General features: G+C 40.3%; 1 protein-coding gene across 5 annotated transcripts in view; it reads right to left on the bottom strand.

The window, feature by feature from the left end:
• Positions 1-20,341, bottom strand: part of pear1 (platelet endothelial aggregation receptor 1) — a 68,545-nt gene that overhangs the window by 30,341 nt on the left and 17,863 nt on the right. For 4 of the 5 annotated variants that reach the window (XM_054781159.1, XM_054781155.1, XM_054781158.1 and 1 more), the window contains one exon: positions 16,754-16,861. The exons of the other annotated variant lie outside the window; for it this stretch is intronic. The gene's annotated coding sequence lies outside the window, so the exon portion shown is untranslated. The remainder of the gene's footprint in view (positions 1-16,753; positions 16,862-20,341) is intronic. 5 annotated transcript variants of the gene reach the window in all.

The raw sequence follows: 20,341 nt of genomic DNA, 5'->3' as shown, positions 1-20,341 counted from the left end.
TTGGAACGCAACAAGCAGCGACAGTTTTTGCAATCATTTTTGGATGCTTGCAGCTAACAACCGCTGACACGCTGACGCACACACACACGCACACACACGCACACACACGCACACACACACGCACACACACAAGAGAAGAAAAAACAACAGCGAACAATACTGCAACAAAATATATGGCCTGGCAAATGTTTAAAGTTGTCCCTTTTTTCTGAGACCATTTCCTAAAACCAAAAACTGCAACAAGAATCTAATAAACAACACATTCGATAATAAATGTCTCGAGAAAAAAAATGCACTCGTTGTATTTAATTCCCATCAGATGATCTTTGAGTCTTCCAGAACTTTCCTTCCTGCAGCTCAGCTTTAAAAAGACATCACGCCAACTCCCAGCTTCTTTACATCCATCAAAAACGTCCACACCCGTCCAGCGTTCAGTCAAACCTCGCTTTTCAAATGTCCCAGTTTTCATTCACTCTTCCGCATTAAGAGTTACAAAGTAACACGTCTCACGGTCCGTCTCGTGACAATGAGGACGTGTTGTTGCAACGTACGGAGTAGAGACGTGTTTGTTTGGAGTAGGAGATACATGTATGGTTGGATTGCACTGCTGCTGATGTGTTCAGGTAAGAATAAAGCTAGAAAAGAGCGTCAGACACTGTGTGACTGTGGGGAGCTACACTGTGCTGCCGTCTGCCATTATAATAGAGAGCCTTCTCTAGCCTAAAGGGACCGTATGTGGCCCGTTCCTGCCTAGAGGACGCTAACATTTGAACGTAGACCAAGCATTTTACTCCGCCCTCTTCCTGCTTTGTGTATGTAAGCTACGCCCGATGTAGAACGTATTACCGTTACCGTACATCCCGGACTATAAGTCACACTTTTTTTCAAGGTTTGGCTGCTCCTGCGACTTATACTCCGGAGCGACTTCCATACAGTATGTATGCGGCGAGAGGGCGCTCTAGGCTTGTGTGCCAGTATCTGCTGCTCCCATCATTCCTGTGCCACTGAAAACGTACAATGTAAACATCAACTTATAAAGACAACTGAGAAAGATGCAACAAAAACACCCCCAAAAAGAAAATCCTATTCTGCAGATTACAAGATGCAAGTAAACTAGTTATGTTGTGTTGTTTAGGCTCGAGTGATCTGAATAACTATTCAAATGTTAGCCTATTTAACCTGCTGTTCTCCATTTTATTGTTATTACTATAACTTGCTTTGCGAGATGAAATGTCCGTTCTTAGTCTCTGATTTTATCAAATAAATTTCCCCCCAAAAATGCGACTTATATATGTTTTTTTCTTCCTACTTATACCCCGGAGCGACGGTATGTATTTAAAATACGGTATGTTTGAGTGAGGGCTAATGACAGCGATTTGGCTAAATTTAGCTACTAATGTTAGCTATCACTGAATGTGTAGCCTACTGCAACAACAGCATGACTGAAAATTGTTGCTCGCCTTCCTGAGAAGGCTTATGTGACCATTCACGTTATCTTCCATTCCCGCCAATTTTTATGCAGTTTCATTCATAATAATGACAACTGTGCACATTTTTTGTACAATGTGTTCTTTTAAACCAGTATTGCTAACATCTGCTAGCTGGTGGTGGTGTTCTTATGTTTTTTTGGTTGAAAAAAAAATGTAATCCTACACCAGCTTTCCCAGCGTCCCACAGGGATCAACATTAGAAGCCCTGACATTTCCATTTTACCTTCATTAAAATGCACAAGATAGGCAAAATGACTCTTGACACGTCATCATCTTGAAAGTGAAACTGAAAATAGAGGACTCCATCTGCTTTGCAAAGACTTTTATGTGGCTCTTTAAACTGACACAGAGCCACTGTGCTGCTTAATGTGCTTTCACACAACAAAGATGTTACAAACGCATCGAATAACTTCACTGAAACGACGTCAGAGAAATAAATGAATTTAGTATCTGTTGACATTTTTGCTCAATTCATCAGTGTGAACAGCCAAAGACCCCCCCACACACACACTAATACAAGTATTGTACGGTGTGAGCGCAGCAATGCTCTTTGCAGACTTTGAGGAGGGAGCGGAGCCGCAACAAAGGCCAAACATAAACATGTGCTGCTTTCATGTTCCCCTCTAAAGACACTTGTAGCCGTGATGTTCACTTCAATCACACACCAGCACTGACAGCTCAACATTATTCTCCCCTCTTTAAGCGCAAGAAATGTTTTCTAGAAAGACCCGCGCAGGATCCACAAAGGAAGCAGGCAGTTCAATTATTTCAACTTCCTGAGGAGTTGAATTATTTGCTCTAATGGACGTGTTGGCTGCAGCGCAGTAGAGAATATTCAATCATGTCAATGTGCAGCAGCTCACACTCGGCGTTTTTTGCTTTGTCAACGCGGCTGAAGCTCGCTTTTTATTGTAATGTGATGCAGCTGCAGATGCAAAGTGACAAAAAAGAGAGAGAAACAAAAACACAAGTGTCAGAGCTGCTGCCTTTTGTTCCCGCGGCAACCGCGCTGACAACAAAGAGTGATAAAGTGCAAGCGGGATGAAACGTGTCACAGGTGCAAGATGGAGTGAATCCAAATGCTCACGCCTCGTGTCATAAATATCAATCATGCCAGCGCTGCTCCGTAGTGATAAGCAATACCAGACGCTGCCCAAAAACAATAGTCTTACTTTCTTGGCATCTTTTTTTATACCGCCGATTGCCTTTATGGCATTTTGTTTCTATACCGATGACCTTTTTGTCTTTTATTCCCGATAACAATACTGATTCATGTTTCAGCTTTCTTTTCGATACCAATACTGATTACTTTTTTTAAATACTGATACCGATTGAGTGATAGTGATACTGATAGTGATAGTGATTCGTTTTTGGGCTTTCGTCCCAATTCCGATATTGATTGTTTTGTCCTTTTTTTTCTCTAGCACTAGCGATTACGTTTTTGGCTTTTATTCTCGATACTGACAGTTTTTTAATACCAATACTTGATTACTTTTTTGGCTGTTTTTTCCAATACCAATTACTTCAAATAAACAAATTCGATAGCGATGGTTTTTTTTTGGCATTTTGTTTGTGATACTGATACCGATTATGTTTTTGGCATTTTTTAAAATACTGATATTGATACCAATGACCTGTTTTCCATTTGCTTTAGACCAATAGTGATGACTTTTTTGGCTTTTTTTCTAAACCAACATTGAATGCTTTTTGGATTTTTTCCACAACCAATTTCTTTTTTTTTTTTGCATTTTTTTCGATACTGATACTGATGACTTTTTTGGCATTTTTTTTCATTATCAATACTAATTTATTTTTTCCCATTTTTTTTCAATAACGCTTTTAAAAATACTGAACTTTTTTGCCATTTTTTCCAGCACAGCTACACATGCCAATGACTTTTTGGCTTTTTAAAATCCCAATAAAACAAATGGTAAATACGGACAACTGACAACTTGAATGTGTATTTTTTTATTTTACACAATGTAACTTAAATAGTTTAATTGCTACCATTGAGAGACAAAGAACACATTTTTATATTATTATTATCATTATTATTTTATTATTATTATTATTGCAACACAAAAGCCTGCGTGTAGTCAATAACCCTCAAAGATGTGGAAGTGACACATGCTTTTTTAAAATTATTATATATTATATTATCTATGAATAAATACAATAAATCTTTAAAATAAATAAATGTGTGCATTTTGTTAGTTGCTGTGGTAGGATCCAGGTTAATACCACCGTGCTTTTACTTTGAAGCATACTTTGCACTAAACAGGAAGTGACTGTGTGCACATTTTAATGCTGTGCAGACAGTAGTGACGTCACGCTGCTTAGCGATAACGATGAAGTCAACAACGCCATGGACATGCTGTCGACATAACCGGACCATTTTTTGCGGTCGACCATGTACTGTACGTCCATGTCAACGTACAGTAAGCGGACACGTTTTATATAATAAGAAGAAGAACACGGTGGACCAGGACTTGATGAGTTGGTCCACATAGACAGGCTGTCGACACAAGTGGGACCAAAGAATGCTTTGTCGTTTTTGAGCTTCAACATTAGCAGTGGTTGGCTTCCTTTTACACTTGAATGGGAGCTAAGCTCATTGAAACGGGAGGCTAACGAAGGTTTTACGGCATCAGGATGAGACTATTTCTGTTCAACTTAATGCCAGACCGTTGCCTGACTCATGCAGCGATGACAACAATCTTAACAGCTGTAACTATTTTAAGACGTTTTCCCTCTTAAGTAATAACGCACGAGGCCAAAAAGTCATGTGACGTGACGCGTCCTCAAGGAGAGATCAATGATGGAGCTTTGATTGCTGACAGAAAACACTGGCCAGCGTTCTCTTTTGTGACTCAAGTGAACAATCCCGCTCTTACAATAACAAGCAGTTATGTGACACATGCACCACAACCCCCCCCTCCTCTCCCCAAATCCCCACCACCCACCCCTCCGCTGCTAAAACCCCCCCTCACATTAAAAAGCAGAGTTACTGTAAAGACATAATCCTTCTCATCTGGATTCTGGCCTTGGCGCACAAGCTCCACTGAGACCGCAATGGGACTGGCACATGTTTGGATTCAGAAGAGAGGAGGGAGGGGGGGCTTTGAGACCCTTAGCAACACACTGGGGACGTGGAGAAACAATCATCACGCCGCACACCCTAAAATGTAACGTGAGCGCACGCCGGAGAAACGAGGATAAACACGCCCACGGATTTCAAGCAGCGACGGGGACGCCATGTTGACTGTCAAGGTCCAAAAACGCCACCCAAGCCGAACCCCCGCACTGGAAAATGATTCCGAGCAGAAAAGCTCGACGTTTGTCGAGGTGGTTTCCTGGCAAAAGGCGACCCGGAGAGACAAAGATGGCGGCCAAGGCCTCGCTGAAGTACGGATCGCGGCAACGGAAAAAAACACTCACGGAATTTGGTATCATCAGTCAGAATCAGGCCCCTGCCCAATGCACACAAACATGAATGCGAGGACGTCATCAAATACACGTCTGCACAACACACACCCACTGTGAACACCAAAACACCCACGCATAGATCAGAAATGTCTAAATATCACACATGAAAGGTGCTCAGCTTACCTGCATGAAGCCAAATAAACCACATGTTATGTTTCACATGAGTATTGTTTATTCTCATGTTGACACTTGTGTAGTCGTTTACGTGGGGGTTACTCAAGGTGGCCTGTACGCCATAATCACGGTTTGGTGTGGACCCCAGTTTTAAGGTCACGTCAGGAAACAAAGTGCTTGAATGACTTTTAAAATGAAACATAAAGAACTGAACTGCTAGCCGGTAATTCTACAGTACGTACAATCCTCCACAAATACACACACTAGAAAGCATACTACAGGTGCAGTGAAACCTAGGTTTTCACACGCCCAAAATATGAACAAATATCTCAAAATAAAAACTAGTAAAGCTATATCATTCTTAAAAAAAAAAAGACACGAATGTCAGATTTTAACATATAAAATCTGAACTTATATATTATTCATTTAATTCATTTAAAAAATACTTATACAATATCATGTAATTTAAAGAATGAAAATATAATAAAAAGAATGAAAAATATAATAATTTACAAAACATTTATTTACAATAATTTTATATTCTATTTGGATATTTTATGTTTGCGTTGCAATGTTTTCCCGCTATCTACAAGTCTTGTTCAAATCAAAGGGAAAATGTTCCATTCCTAAGACTTGTACGATTGAAACTAACTGTTCTGTCTCTGAAATCCTAGCAAAGTGTTGCATAAAAGCAACATCATTACAGTCAAACCTCAGTTTTTCATCCAAATGTTTTGCCAACAAAACAAAATTGCTTGGTTTTTCAAGCTTCAGCTTCTCCTTGGCACTACTGGTAGCCAAAAGCTGGGCTGCACTGCATTTGTTTATAGAGTAGAGACACGAGGTACACTTCCTGCCCCTCACTCAATGTGTGCCGTGCGGAAAATTGGTACACCTCTACACTAAACAAAGGTTTCGAATACATGTGACCGCCTAATAAACACACTGTGAAAACAGGTATGGCTCACTTAAAACGCATGTAAACAGTCCTAAAAGAGTTTATGAGTTGTTTTGACTACTTATGCGTTGGCGAACATGCGGAAGAATAAGCTACGGCAGCCCTAAAAGGTCAAAAAGGCTTTCTACTGGACTGATGGACCGAGGAGTGCTCCATGTTTTTTAAAGTGTGTCATACTGGACTTAGTCAACAGGCTGGCATCCTTGCAATGCCGCCGCACAACTGCTGTAGGCCAATTAGCCCATGAGGCACAAAGGCTTGACCCGAAGAATTCTGCCTAGCAACAAGTTGCCGGGCAAACGTGTGACATCTGTATCTATGCTGACACTTTTATTAGTGTCAGAAAGAGCTTTGCAGATTTAACAAGAGATGAGCAGCAAAATAATAACTAGAGAAGCACTCGGACAGCGCAGACCCCAAGCGCCGTAGTTCCCCCCCATACTGTGATGCACACCACAATAATAATCCTACATTTTTTGGATCAGTCTTTGGTATTTTGTAGAACCTGTTGGAAACTTGGCCTGTATTTTTTTCCAAGCGCTCTGACCATTTTTGTGGAGTTATATGCACAAATGCCGAAAATGGTCCTATCTCGCAATGTTAAAGAATCTTTTTTAAAAAGTTCCTGGATCCTGACGGTGATCCAGATCACCCCCAAAATTGAATAAGTTCTTCCATATCCTATTTCCGACAATTCCTCCAAATTTCATCCAAATCCATTCAGAGCTTTTCAAGCTATTTTGAACACAAACAGACAAATAGATAAATAGATAAACGTTCCTCCGCGCTGCGCTTGCTCTTTGTGCTGACACTTGGACAGGACGAGGACACCCAGTGCAGCGTACCGGTCAGGCTTTAGTCTGGACTCGGCAAATTAGATGGAAAAAAAAGATGAAACCGTGTCAACGCTCCTGCCTGGAATACTTCAGAAAAACAGGAAACGGAGTGTGAGTTCTCACTTCCTGGCTCGGCTTCATTCATGCTCAGGTTCGAGGGGAGAGGGAGCTCGTTTCACTCTAACATCAAGCGAGGTATGAAACCTTTATACCCTGGTCACAGTAGAAAGACAATTAGCCAGAATACTGTTGGGATTCAAATGGTGAATGTGGTTTATTCCTGCAAATTCAAAGTGTATTCTAAACTCTCTGACTGCATTCTGAGGGCATTCCAAATATTAGGGCCCATTCTTGTTGCCAGCCTGAACGCGGTGGATTTGAAGTGGCAAAATATCAAGCAGCATTCGAAAGGTATTCTAACTGCACTCAAAATATTCTTATGTTATTCCAACAACGTTCCAAACATTCTGATTGCATTCGGGAAAAAAAACGCAGCCAGCTGCCACTGAAACGTCACTAAGAAGCACCGCCTTCTTCACATCACTTCATGCGCCAAGGAAACCCCCCCAGCGGCCGCCGGCGTGGACAGCGCAGAGGTGCCGAAACCCAGGAAGCCCGCTGAAACGTCACTCACCACTGACGCGTCGCCAATTCGCATCACATCATGCCGCCAAGGAAAAAAGAAGACCAGCACTGGATGTTTTTGTCATGGAATTAATATTTTCAAAATTAAAAAAAAATGTAAACAATAAAAACTAAATATTAATTAATTAAACATTAATTTTTATTAATTAAACAAATTAACCAATAAGGAATCAATTATTTATTTTACAATTAAAAATAAATAATACACATTATTTGATTTGATTTTAATTCATTTTAAATGTAAAAAAACAAAACACAATATAATAATAGGTTTTGACATGCAGAGACCCCCAAGAGCCGCTACTCAAAGATAGCAGCACAAATGGATCATTCGACTGAGTATTGGGTTTTTACTGATACGTTCCTTTGTGCTACGTGACGTTAGCGACGGTAAGGGTGTAAGGATTGGAGCGAGTGATGCAAGCAGGAAATGTCCTCCAAATGTCATCCCTTACAAACACGTAATGGCTTCGTAACGACGCTCTGCCAAGATTGTCTTTTAGCGCTCGCCTTTTTGACCCAAACTTACGACTGAGGTCACTGGCATGCTTTGCTCCTCTGTGATGGAGACCAGAGCTCATGGATACCAGCGCTGGCGTGATAAGGTCGCCGTGGTAACACTCTTGTTGTGGACCACATGTGGACATCAACAGCAGAGTTCAACAGAGTGTACGACTTCAAAACATTCCCACGTTTAAAAGCCGTCTTTTACTTTTTTGCTGCCAGATGGAAGATTCTGGTTCTGGTTCTGCAAAAATATGCCCCAAAAACCCAAACTGCAACTTCTTTCTGTGGATTTTTGATGGTATAACAAGAAACAACCAAATGTTCCATGAGAGGGTCTGGCAGCCAACGACAAGCAAACCAATGAATACATTTCAGACTTTTGAACAAGACCATGCTAATGTAAATAACACGTAGCTGCTATTGACAAGCCTGGAAACAACAATAAAAGCTTTCCACAGACCGTTTGTACAAGTCTGTTAGCTATTAGTTAGTATTTTTACTTGATTTTACTTTGATATAACTTCATCCAACAGTGATAAACTTATTTCTACACACGCATGACAGTTAAGAATGCTCAAATGAATCAAATAAATACGAAATAAAAAGGTTTTAAGATGGCCCAGTGTTTCCCACACATTATTCATTTAAGGCGGCCTGCCACAGATAGATTTGACGCTACCTGGTCGCCCTCATAAACACATTTTAACACATCTGCTCTGCCAGGAAATACAAAGACGCAGCAAGAGAGATCAGAGTTGCCAACTTATATTTTTGCGATAATCAGACCCCCCTCGATACTCTTTTTTCCAAAAAGCAACTAGACACAAATCTAGTGAAGAAACCTTGGGGACCCCGCCGTGAAATCACATATCGTTCTTCTCAATGAGCAGCAGGTTCTACTGTACATGCTTGACCAGTAGAGGGCACTGTGCCACTGCTAATGCAGCCTTAGAGCTAATGAGACCAACAGAGGAAGAGTTAGACTGGGGAGATACAGTGTAAAGCTAAATGGAAAGCTAAATGATACAACCCGGACAGAGCGTGTGATTAAAGTTTATGAAGAGTTAATAGGCCTGCTTAATTCTACACCACCCACAGAACACTACCTCTTTTAGAAGAGTCTAACCACCACCACCATTTGTCCTTTTTTTCAATAACTCCTCCTCCTCCTCCACAACGACGACGTATGCTCGACCACTCCTCTTCAAAGGTAAATAACATTTATCATTACGTATTATTATATCACTTTTATTATTGTTTTTTTATTAATTATCCTGGTTTAATATTACTACTGCATCCAAACTCATATTTACATACATACACATAGACTGTATATGTATACACGTACATGTAGTACCTATATCATTGGTAATACTACCTTTTCCCCTACTTAAGAACAATTCCACTTAAGAACGGTCGTCTGGAACCAATTGTGTTTGTAAGTTGGGGACTTAGTGTACTGCATCTCTGCTTTGTGATGATATACTGTCGGTAAAAAAGGACACTATTAGTATCAACTTCACTCTTTGCTGTTTTTCTCCATTTTGCCGTTTCCCCCCCACCATATATTTCGACTTTCTTTTTAATATAACCTTTGTAAATGTTTGTTTTGTTATATTATGACTTTGTTCCCAGAATATTTTGACTTTACTCCCATAATATCATACATTTTTCCCCCACCTAATTTTCCCCAAAAAATACAACTTTGTTTTGTTTGTTTCTCATAATATCACAACTTAAAAAATAGCCTATTTTTTCTTTAATGCGACTAAAATGACATTATTTTCCCCATAATATGACAATTTTATTCTCATGAAATTTTCTCCTTAGAGGACAACTTTTTTCTCGTAATATTTTGACTTTATGCTCGTAAAATTACAGCTGTTTTTTTCCACCGATGTTGCTGATGTTTTTTGGGGAAATTTTCCAACAATTTCAACTTTCTTCGGGTAAATTTTCTTCTTGGAATTACGACTTTATTCCCATAAAGGTATGAATTTTGCCACAACCTAATTTTCCAAAAATTCCAACTTCATTTGTTGTTTTGTTTGTTTGTCATAATATCGTTTTTCTTTAATATTTCAGCTATGCTTTTATATTTTTCCTCCTAATATTATGATGGTATTCTCGTAAAATCACAACTTTTTCTCTTTAGACTTTTTTCTCTTAATAGTTTGAGTTTATTTTTGCTAAATTGCTGCTGATGTTTCCATGTTTGCTGTTTGCTTGAGTTGTGCCACGGCTGCACTTCGGACACCCCTGCTTTATGTCCAAATTCTTCTGTCCTTGCATTTGGGCAACAATATCCTGTTTGTCTCGGTAACTTCATAGCCGAGTCACCAACATAAATAAATGACTGCATTAAACTGCTACATCCCTTAATTCCAAAAATATCCTTTCCTCCCCTTAAATAGTGAGCACATGCTGGCACGTTGCTGAGCATCAATGAATCTCTCGAAAGGGAAGCGAAGCAGAAGAAGCCAAAAGGATAAATAACGCTGGTGCAAGTCACACGCTGTTTACAAGTTGCACATGTGCGCATCACATGTGGCTGACAATTCAACTCCTTCTCGCTTTCTGTTTTCGTCAGAGCCGGGCTTCACGCCAGCCAGAGGCTCGCCTGCCGCCCGCCGTGCGCCGCCACACGGCAGACCCGGACCGCAGGCGGCGTGACTGCGGCTCCGTTGGTCCGAGAGACAAAACAAAGTGAGAGTCTGGTAAATAAACGTGCCAGCTCACCTCTCCACTGCTGGCCACTTTGGACTCACTCGTCCAAGGGTTCTATCCAAACATTAGCGAGGGAAACGGTGGAAACGCCAAACATGGACGACGTGACCAGGCTGGGCTGTAATTATACACGCTGTAATTCTCTGCGGATTAGAATCTATGCAAAGACGCTTTGACGGAGGAGTAAAAACGGCCGCAAGGACAACCAAAAAACACCGTTTAGCTGTACAAATACACGTTACGCACACCAGCGTCAAACCTCAACCCGTCAAGCAGGGGTGTCTAAAGTGCAGCCCGGGGGCAGTTTTTTTAGCGGCCCGCGGCACATTCTAAAAATAGAATTGAACAAAAAAAAAAACCTTTGCAAAAATCAGCAGAAATTTTTACACGAATAAAGTGAAAATATTAAGAGAAAAAGTTGTAGTCAAACGAGGAAAAGTCCGATTTTTACGAGAGTAATGTCGAAATATTATGAGGATAAATAACGCTATTTTAGGAATGTTATGGGAATAAATTCCAAATATTAGGAGAATAAAGTCGAAAATAAAGTAAAGACAAAAATTTACAAGAAGAAAACTGAAATAGTAATAATTTTTTTTTTAGAAACCCAACAGCAGAAATGCACAAAACAGCTGTAATTTTACAAGAATAAAGTCAAAATATATGAAAAAAAATCATATTCAAACCAGAAAAATGTCGCAATAATATAATAATAATAATGTAATATTATGACGAAAAGAAGTCATTTTAGAAGCATAAAGTTGAAATATTAAAGACAAATATGTTATTTTAGCCGTAGTAGTCATAATATTATAACAGTCGTAATATCAAACTTGTAATCAGACTAACGGTCGCAATGTCATGAGAAGCAAACAAAACCAAATAAAGTTGTATTTTTTCAAAAATTAGGTGGGGGGACAAGCTGTACTGTGGGGATAAAGTCAAACTATTACAGGAATAAAGTGATAATATTATGAAGAAAAAAGTTGAAGAATAAAGTAAGAAAGTTGAAATGTTTGGAAAAAAAAATGCAGAAATGAGGGAAAAAGAGCAAAGAGTGAAGTCGATGCTAATAAAAGGCTTTTCCACCTACGTACATCACAAAGCTGGGACACAGTTTTTTCTTGAAATATAAATATATTAGAAAATATATAAATATAAAAATAAAGTAAAACTAAAATAAAGAAATATATAAAAATAAAACAAAATAAAAATAGAAACAACTTCTTAGCATATCTACTGTGCATACGTTCATTTTTCACTATTTGGCGCTCGCTGGAAGTTTGGAAACCTCTACCGTAAAGAATCGTCACCGGCGACGCTTTGGAGCCAAAGCAGAGTACCAGCACGATGCAGGTCATGGAATAGGTCACGTCCCTCTTCATTAAGGCTTCATGCAGGTCAAAGTTCACCACGGGGACTTGTGTGAACCCCGTTAGAGACAAAGCGGACTGGAACAACAACGCCATGGTGAAGATGTTTACACAGACGTTCTCCGTGTCCGTTTCCTACGGGAACGTTTATGGCCTTGTTGTTCATTGTTACCCCGCAGAGCAAAAGTGCTCCAACTTGCACACTTCCTGTTGCCCGACGAAGTCATCCCACACAGATGGAGGAGGATGCCTTTCACTTCCTACTTCTTTGCGTTGCGAGAGAAGACACGGTAGCATGACGTAAACAAAACATGCAACCTACATCATGACTTTGTGGGGCTAGTTTTGAAAAAAGTCTACGTCTACCTGGGCAACAATTGTAAAGGTGGCTTTGAGTAGGTGAGTGTGAGTGTAATGTTAGCACTTTAACATCAAATACTGCAGCAATGCTAGTTGTTAACATCTGTGTCCTCCTTAATGTTACAATAGGCATCTGTTACGCTGGACTAAACTGTCTAAATTCCCGCATCAAGGCTAAGTTTTGGACAACACACCTCCAATACAACATTATCACACCTCCGACACACAATTACAATCAAACCTTGGTTTTTGTACGCCCCACTTTTTGCACGACTCAGTTTTTGTCGACAGTGCTGGCCGAAAATGACAAACAGCACAACAATTTGACCTTGATGCGTCAAGTAAAAACCCCTCCATCCCATTTCTAATCGCAGTGATGCCTGATTGATCCGCAGAAATGTTCTTTGCGGCGCGTGAATCACAGATGACTTGTTGATTCAGAAATATGTTTCCTCCTCGTGGTCTTCCTGCCCTTTATTGCTCGGCTGCTCGTGCCAGGAAAGCGTGCATGTGTCTCACATTACATGGTGACTTTATGATAATAAACTAGAATTAAGACTTCATGCTTGTATTCCTGCACCAAAGTAGGATGATATCCGTACATTGTGATGTGAACGCTTGCTGAACTTGGACTTTTTGGATATCAATTGGCATCATTTGTGTGTTATGCTGGATGGTCACATCCGAGACTATGTCTGTCCTCCTCTTTCAAGGTCAGAGGAGTTGTGGGAATTACAACAGCTACTCCAGCATTTTGATTAAAACTGAAAGTTCCATCAACGTTACACAAGCGAGGCTGAGGGGTCAAGAGCCTTGAGATGTTTAGTAGAGATTACCAAAACACAAACTTCCACTGGAATCTTGTCGGAATGAAAAACTATCCATGGAATAGTTTGTGTAGCTCAGTTGATCTCGCCTAGTGTGAAGCTGCCGGGATGAGAATCAGCATGCCAACATGCTAACGTTAGCATGCAACACCTAGCATGATAGGGCTAAATGTGTTTGTATTTTAATTCGCATAAAAATGGCAAAAAATGCTACTATGCTAATGTTAGCATGCTAGCAATGATAACCTAACCACCAAATGCGGGAGGTTCAGTTGATCCAGTCCGATACCGATCAAAATTTTAACGTACATCATTTTGTTTTTGCAAACAAAAAACGGGGGAAAGAAAAGGTCTTTCATAAAGCCAGCGTACGTGGTTTTCATAAACATTCACTTTAGTCTTTAACCATCCTTAACGTACATGTTTTCGTAAGCATCAAAGACAATTCAGAGTATTTGATAAAATTAATGTGGCGCATTTTTGTAAATCTTCAACACAATGTCGTCTTTGATGAACCTAACGTACATAATTTTGCGGTTTTGTAAACAAAAAAATGGAAAGAAGGTCTTTCATAAACCTAGCATACGTGGTTTTTGTAAACATTCCCTTTAGTCTTTAATGATCGTAATGTTTCGTAAGCATCAAAGACAAATTAGTCTTTGATCAAACTAATTACGCCGTTTATGCAAATACTGATGGACCTGGCATACGTGATTTTGTGTTGTCGTGAATACTGAACAAAATGTCGATTTCAGTGAATGTATTTAGAGTCATCATTGAACTTTACATTTTCGTAAAGGTCAAAGACACTTTATAATCTTTGACGAGTTAACACAAATGAATGGATTCAGGTTTAAAGCAGGCCTCAGGAAACAACGGCGTGGTTGTCGTATTGTTTATTGTACTTTCTGGACGCATGACGGCCACTGCTCTAATTCGCAGCCTCCTTGCAGTCAAACGATCATTGAGTGTTTAATTTCTCTGCGGGAGTTACTCCAGCGAGCAGAGTGCAGCGGCTGAAAGGAAACGCCGATGTTGCCCTCAACCGCTGAGTCATCGCAAACCTTTGCGTGAAGCGTGGACATAAACACAGATGTGCACGCACACACAAAGACACGGATTGTTTCTTTAACGCGCTCGAGGACACGCTTCTTCCTTGGCTTTGGTGCGGCGGCCCCGGTCTTTCTTGGCAGGAGGCCGCCACAGTTTGCTAACACTTGACCCTCACGGACGAGGCAGCTGCTGTCCAAACAGCGTCGGCGGTGTCAGATCAAACCACAAGCATCGCACACCACTACCAAGCCTGCGGATTCTGCACGGAACCAGAAACATTGTTCTAAAAATGCTGTGAATGTTGCGAGCGGCGTGAGGTCTGCCTCGCCCGCCTGGGGGGTCTTCTGGCGAGCAAGCACATCGCGGATGAGGCTTTAAGTGCGACATATTTCACCCGAGGAGGAGCGTTCCCATGCGACAGATTGGAATACGAGTCTTGAAGTCACGGTTACACGACGGAGAGCGCAATTTGGTGAAAACCACAGAACATCTGCTTTGGATTAACACAACACTTCTAAAGCGACTGCATGGCAGCTGCTTCCATACACGGCGCTGGAAAATGTGCTCGCTGTCGTTGCTTTCTCAGGGACTCACTCGGCTACGGTGGCACGGCAAGCACGGCTCCTCCGCGATGCAAAAGTGACTTTTTAATGACGGTCTACCAGCGATATGAAGCAATACGTGTCCGTGCACGCAGCACAAACGTGAGAGCTCCCTCACTCGTTCGCTGGACTTTGGAGGGTTGTTTGTCTATGTTTGCCCTGCCATTGGCTGGCGACCAGTCCGAGGGTGTGCCCCACCTCTCGCCACCCTCGTGAGGATTAAGCGTCATAGAAAATGAACGAATGAGAGATGACGAGATGGATGGATGGATAGATGAATAGATAAATAGAAGGATGAACAGATGAACACATGGAAGGATTGCTAGATGGATGGCTGGATGAATGAATAGATGGATGGATGGGTGGATGAATGGATGGATGGATGGGTGGATGAATAGATGGATGGGTGGGTGGATGAATAGATGGATGGATAAATGGATGGATGGATGGGTGGATGAATAGATGGATGGGTGGGTGGATGAATGGATGGATGGATGGGTGGATGAATGGATGGATGGATGGGTGGATGAATAGATGGATGGGTGGGTGGATGAATAGATGGATGGATGAAAGATGGCTAGATAGATAGAGATGCACAGTGCGTTTTTTCAAGCCGATACCGATAACTTTTTATACCTTTTATGTTATTTTGTACATTCGGACACAATGAAAAATGCAAGGGTGACGTTGATGTTTAGGAGAGATACGTACGCTGCATCTCAGCTTGGTGACGTACTGGAGGTGAAACAGCACATTATTTCCATCAGCTTCGCTCTTTGCTTTTTTTCTCATTTCTGCTGTTGTTCTTTCCAAATACTTTCTTCTTAAATCATCTTTGTCATTTTCGTCCTCGTAACGGTACAACCTCATTTGCGTACTATTTTGACCTCATTCGCGTAAAACAATAAGTTTTCCTCAAACCCATTTTCCAAAAAGTACAACTTTATTTTGTTTTGTTTGTTTCTCGTCATTCTTCGACTTTTAAACAACAACATGTCCTGTCTTTAATATTTCAACACCACGCTACTCAAACGACAAATGGAATTTCCTCATAATAGCAGATTATTTGATTTTATTCTCATAAAATTGCAACTTTTTTTCTCGTTAGAATACAACTTTTTCGTCTCGATATGTTTACTTTATTCTTGTAAAATTACAGCTGTTAATTAATTAATCAATTAATTATGATTTTTTGATTAATAATAAAATAATAATAATTATTATAACATATTATTTTATTATTATTCTGCTGTTGTTGTTTTGGATTTTTTCCCAACTATTTTTCTGGTCGTAATATTTTGACTTTATTCTCGTAAAGCTCTCTTTTTCCGCAAGCTGAGGTTCCAAAAATGCCAACTTTATTTGTTGTTTTGTTTGTCTCTCATAATATTCAGACGTTTTTTCTTTAATATTTCAACTTTATGGTACTAAAACGACGTTATTTTTGTTACGACGTTATTCTCGTGAAATTACAATTTTTTTCTTGTCAGGCTGCAACTTTTTTCTCATTTTTTTTGTTTTCTTGTTCAATGACATTTTTAGAAGGTGTCCCGGGCCAATAGAAAAACAGCAAATGGCCGCTGGGCCACATACAGACACCCCTGTGCAGAAAAATGTCATGCTTTTTTGCTGCGTCACACTTTCCTGAAAGTTCTTGAGGAAAGCATCCAACAGAGAAAAATTGTCTTTTTGCAGATCCAGCTTAGAGTTCTTCTGCGGTTTCTGTCAAATTTGCTGACGGCGTGGGCCTGGACAACACAATACCACTAGCTTACCTTACTCACGTTCTTCTGGATATTAAGTCCAGTCTTGGCCAGTAAATTCCTCAAAGTTAAAGCACGCTGATTTCGAGCACCACCTCTGGCATGCGCTGTGCCGCCTGTCTGCAGGAGAAGAAGAAAAGCAGGCGGTGGGAACCTGAAACTTATTACGCTGATCATTTCAGAGCCTTTTTTCTTACGCCGAGCCCTGAAAACCTGACTTTTTCCTTCCACATGGGGCCCATCGTGCGAGCATCTGGAAGTGAAAAGCTCATTTCTGCACTCCAACAACAACAAGAGCCACGTGTGCTGCACCCCCGAGGTGAACCCCTCGCTTCTTTCTGTTTGTCGCAGCGCTGCTGCCGTTTGCGTCGCCACAGGGGGCGCTGAGATCAGAGCACAGCGAGACGCCCCTGTTTTATAATATTAATTATTATTAATTATTATTAATTATTATTAATATTATATATTAATATTACAAATATAAATATTAAATCAGAATAATTTGAATGCAGAAGATAATAACAAAATATATTATGAAAATAAATATAAAAAACAAATAATTATTAATGAATACATTAAATCTAAAAAATAATACAGGATATTATTTTAAAAATTAACAAAATAAACACAAAAAAGTAATATTAAAATGAATAAATACAATATTTTTAAAAGTATAAAGATATTATGAAAATAAATATACAAATAATAAATAAATATAAATGAATACATAAATATTTTAAAATGTATACCAAGGTATAAGTAAAAAATACAAAAAAACCTAATACAACTAAAAAATAACATCCAAGTAAATAAATAAAATATAAAAAATAATGAAGATAGTATGAAAAAAAACACATAAAAAATGAATAATACATATGAATACATTAAATATTATAAAAACTAATATAAAAAGTATATTAGTTGATATTAGACAAGTAATGAACTCAGTATTAATTTATTTGGCCACACGGTGGCATGTTAGCATGTTAGCATGAGGTTAGCATGTTGGCCACACAGTTAAGAGATCGGAAGACTTTCTGTGTGGAGTTTGCATGTTCTCCTCGTGCGTGTGTGGGTTTTCTCCGGGTACTCCGGTTTCCTCCCACATTCCAAAAACATGCAGGTGAGGTTAATTGGAGACTCTAAATGGTTCATAGGTATGAATGTGAGTGTTTGTCTAGATGTGCCCTGCCATTGGCTGGACACCAGTCCAGGGTGTACCCCGCCTGTCGCCCAAAGTCAGCTGGCATAGGCTGCAGCATGACCCCATGAACCTAGTCAGGATAAGCGGTGTAGGAAATCGATGGATGGAATTAATTCAGTAATTAAAAAAATGAAATAGTTAAAATTATTTGAATCAACTTGTATTGTTTTCATTGTAATTATATTGTGTACATTTCTTTAAACTAGCATGCTAACCTGCAAACAAACCCCTGCAAAACAAGCCCTGTACCCGAGGCATCCTGGAAAGAAAGAGAACCCAACAAAGAAAGCGTTTGAAGGATATCATGGAAAGGAAAAACACAATCAGACACAGCATCTTTCAAACTCAACTCCTTGAAGGAAAAACAGAGGGAAAGAGGAAAAGAGGTAGACCAGGTGCAAGTGGATCGGTAACATCGCCACGCGGAACAACAAATGCTATGAGAACTGCAAATTAGCAGCTAAAAACCGGTGCTACTGACAAACCATGACCTCTGACCTTCAGCAAGAAGATGCAACTAAATGACGATGAAATTTCTTTTTACTTCGATGTTTAAATTGTGCAATTCTTACGGCACCGTGTCTTCAAGCTTCCCTTGCTCATCGCAGTTCATTTGTTTCCGACCCGACTCTGATGAGCAAATTCCTCATTTATAAATGGAATAGTTTCATAGTTAGAGCATAGAAAACCTGTTTAGAAACCTTCTAAATATGTTTTTAACATCGTTAGAGCCCTCTAGACATGAAATAACAGCCCTATAGTCACCTTTCCACTCCTATTATCCAATATAGTAGACAGAAGAGAAAATAAGACATAAATAAGACATAACATAGACTCACACGTTAGGATTGAGAGAGTCCCTTGTTGTTTTTTTCTGGGCAGCGTACTTCCTGCAGTGGCTATTGTTTCATCAACGTAGCATTACTGACACCCAGTGTAGAATACTACATATCGTCACAACGTCTTTCAATGCGTCTTCTGAATGCCTTATATTTGTATTTTCCTTCATTTAGTCATTTTTATGCTTGAAAATGCTTGATTTGGGCTAAAAATATGTCAAATGTGATTAAATATGCATATTTATTTCTCTGAACAGGCCATCGTCAACCACGAAACAAACATATAGACTGAAGTGGCGAGGCACGGCCGTACGTAGCAGGGCTGGCAGCGAAGACAAAAAATGATGAAAATGAACACAATAAGACAAAATATGAAAAAAACCTCTCTGAAAACGTGTCAATCACAAGTTGCTAAAGAATGCTGAGGGGGATTCAAAGGTTGCCTGCAGAAGATCAGGTGAGTCAACTGAGACATCAAACTGAAAGTCCTGCTCGTCTGATTTATTCATGCTCTGCTACTTCAAACCATTTTCAATGTCATCTATTTTTTACAAAGAACTGTTCTTCTTTTTTTTTGCCCCTGCAGAAAGAGCTCGTGTTTCTTTTGTGAGACAAACTGTGCTCATCTGCCACTCCTTCCACTGAGCTTCGACAAGTGGACCTGGCGGAAAATGGACGGGAAATAAGTGAGTTCTCTCATAAAAGCAAGATGGACGACAGGGAGCAGAGTGCAGCTGGCGGGACGAGGAGGAGGAGGTTGGATCTCCAGAAAAACAGAAAAGTTCTTGCAGTTCACGTCTGCCCGCTGCCAAGCATGACATAGAGCTCGTTTGTTTTTCTATGCAAAAACCCAAGCGGGGTCGGCTCTGATTTCAAGTCAAAAATGCACACAAATAAAAGCGATTAACGCTGACGCAATTTATGCAATGATCAAAAACACAAACAACACCTGGCGTCCGTTAGTCCTATCGATTCTGCTCCCTATTTCCTTGTATTCTACGTGTCGGGTTTCACTCCTAATAAAGTGAGGCTGCACCCCCCCCCAAACAGCAACATGAGCGAGTCCAGGAAAGACCCTCACCACACTACAAGTAGTCTGTGGTCACCACCTCTCCCGGCTTCCTGCTGCTCTGCATTAATGTGCAAGGCCTGTAGGACACATGGGGGAGCTGGGGTTGGGGGGGGCTTATATAAGCCTGCAGTGGGAGAATTCAACCCTTTCACCTTTGACTTTGACGTTTCAAAGGCGGCTGAGACATCAAAAACATCAGCAGCGAGTCGCTGGTTACTACTTGAAGCACTGAAGGAACAACAAACACTCGAGTATTTTGTAAGGAATTTTGTCGGAATAGGATTTTTTAGTACTAAACATTTGGTTTGGTACGGAGGTCCCACGCGACACACTTTAAGTGAGGGGCAGGAGGTGTTTCTCGCATCACCGGTCTACTTGGTAAAAAGTCCAGCGGTTGGCTAGCAATAGTGCCAAGGAGAAGCCAGAGCTTGAAAAGCCTCTTCCATGGTTGAAGTCTCCTGTTTGGGAATGCCTGGCCTTCAAGG

The sequence above is a fragment of the Dunckerocampus dactyliophorus genome, chromosome 7, assembly GCF_027744805.1.
Source record: "Dunckerocampus dactyliophorus isolate RoL2022-P2 chromosome 7, RoL_Ddac_1.1, whole genome shotgun sequence".
NCBI classification, from domain to species: Eukaryota; Metazoa; Chordata; class Actinopteri; order Syngnathiformes; family Syngnathidae; genus Dunckerocampus; species Dunckerocampus dactyliophorus.
This window is presented reverse-complemented; position numbering and strand designations above follow the sequence as displayed.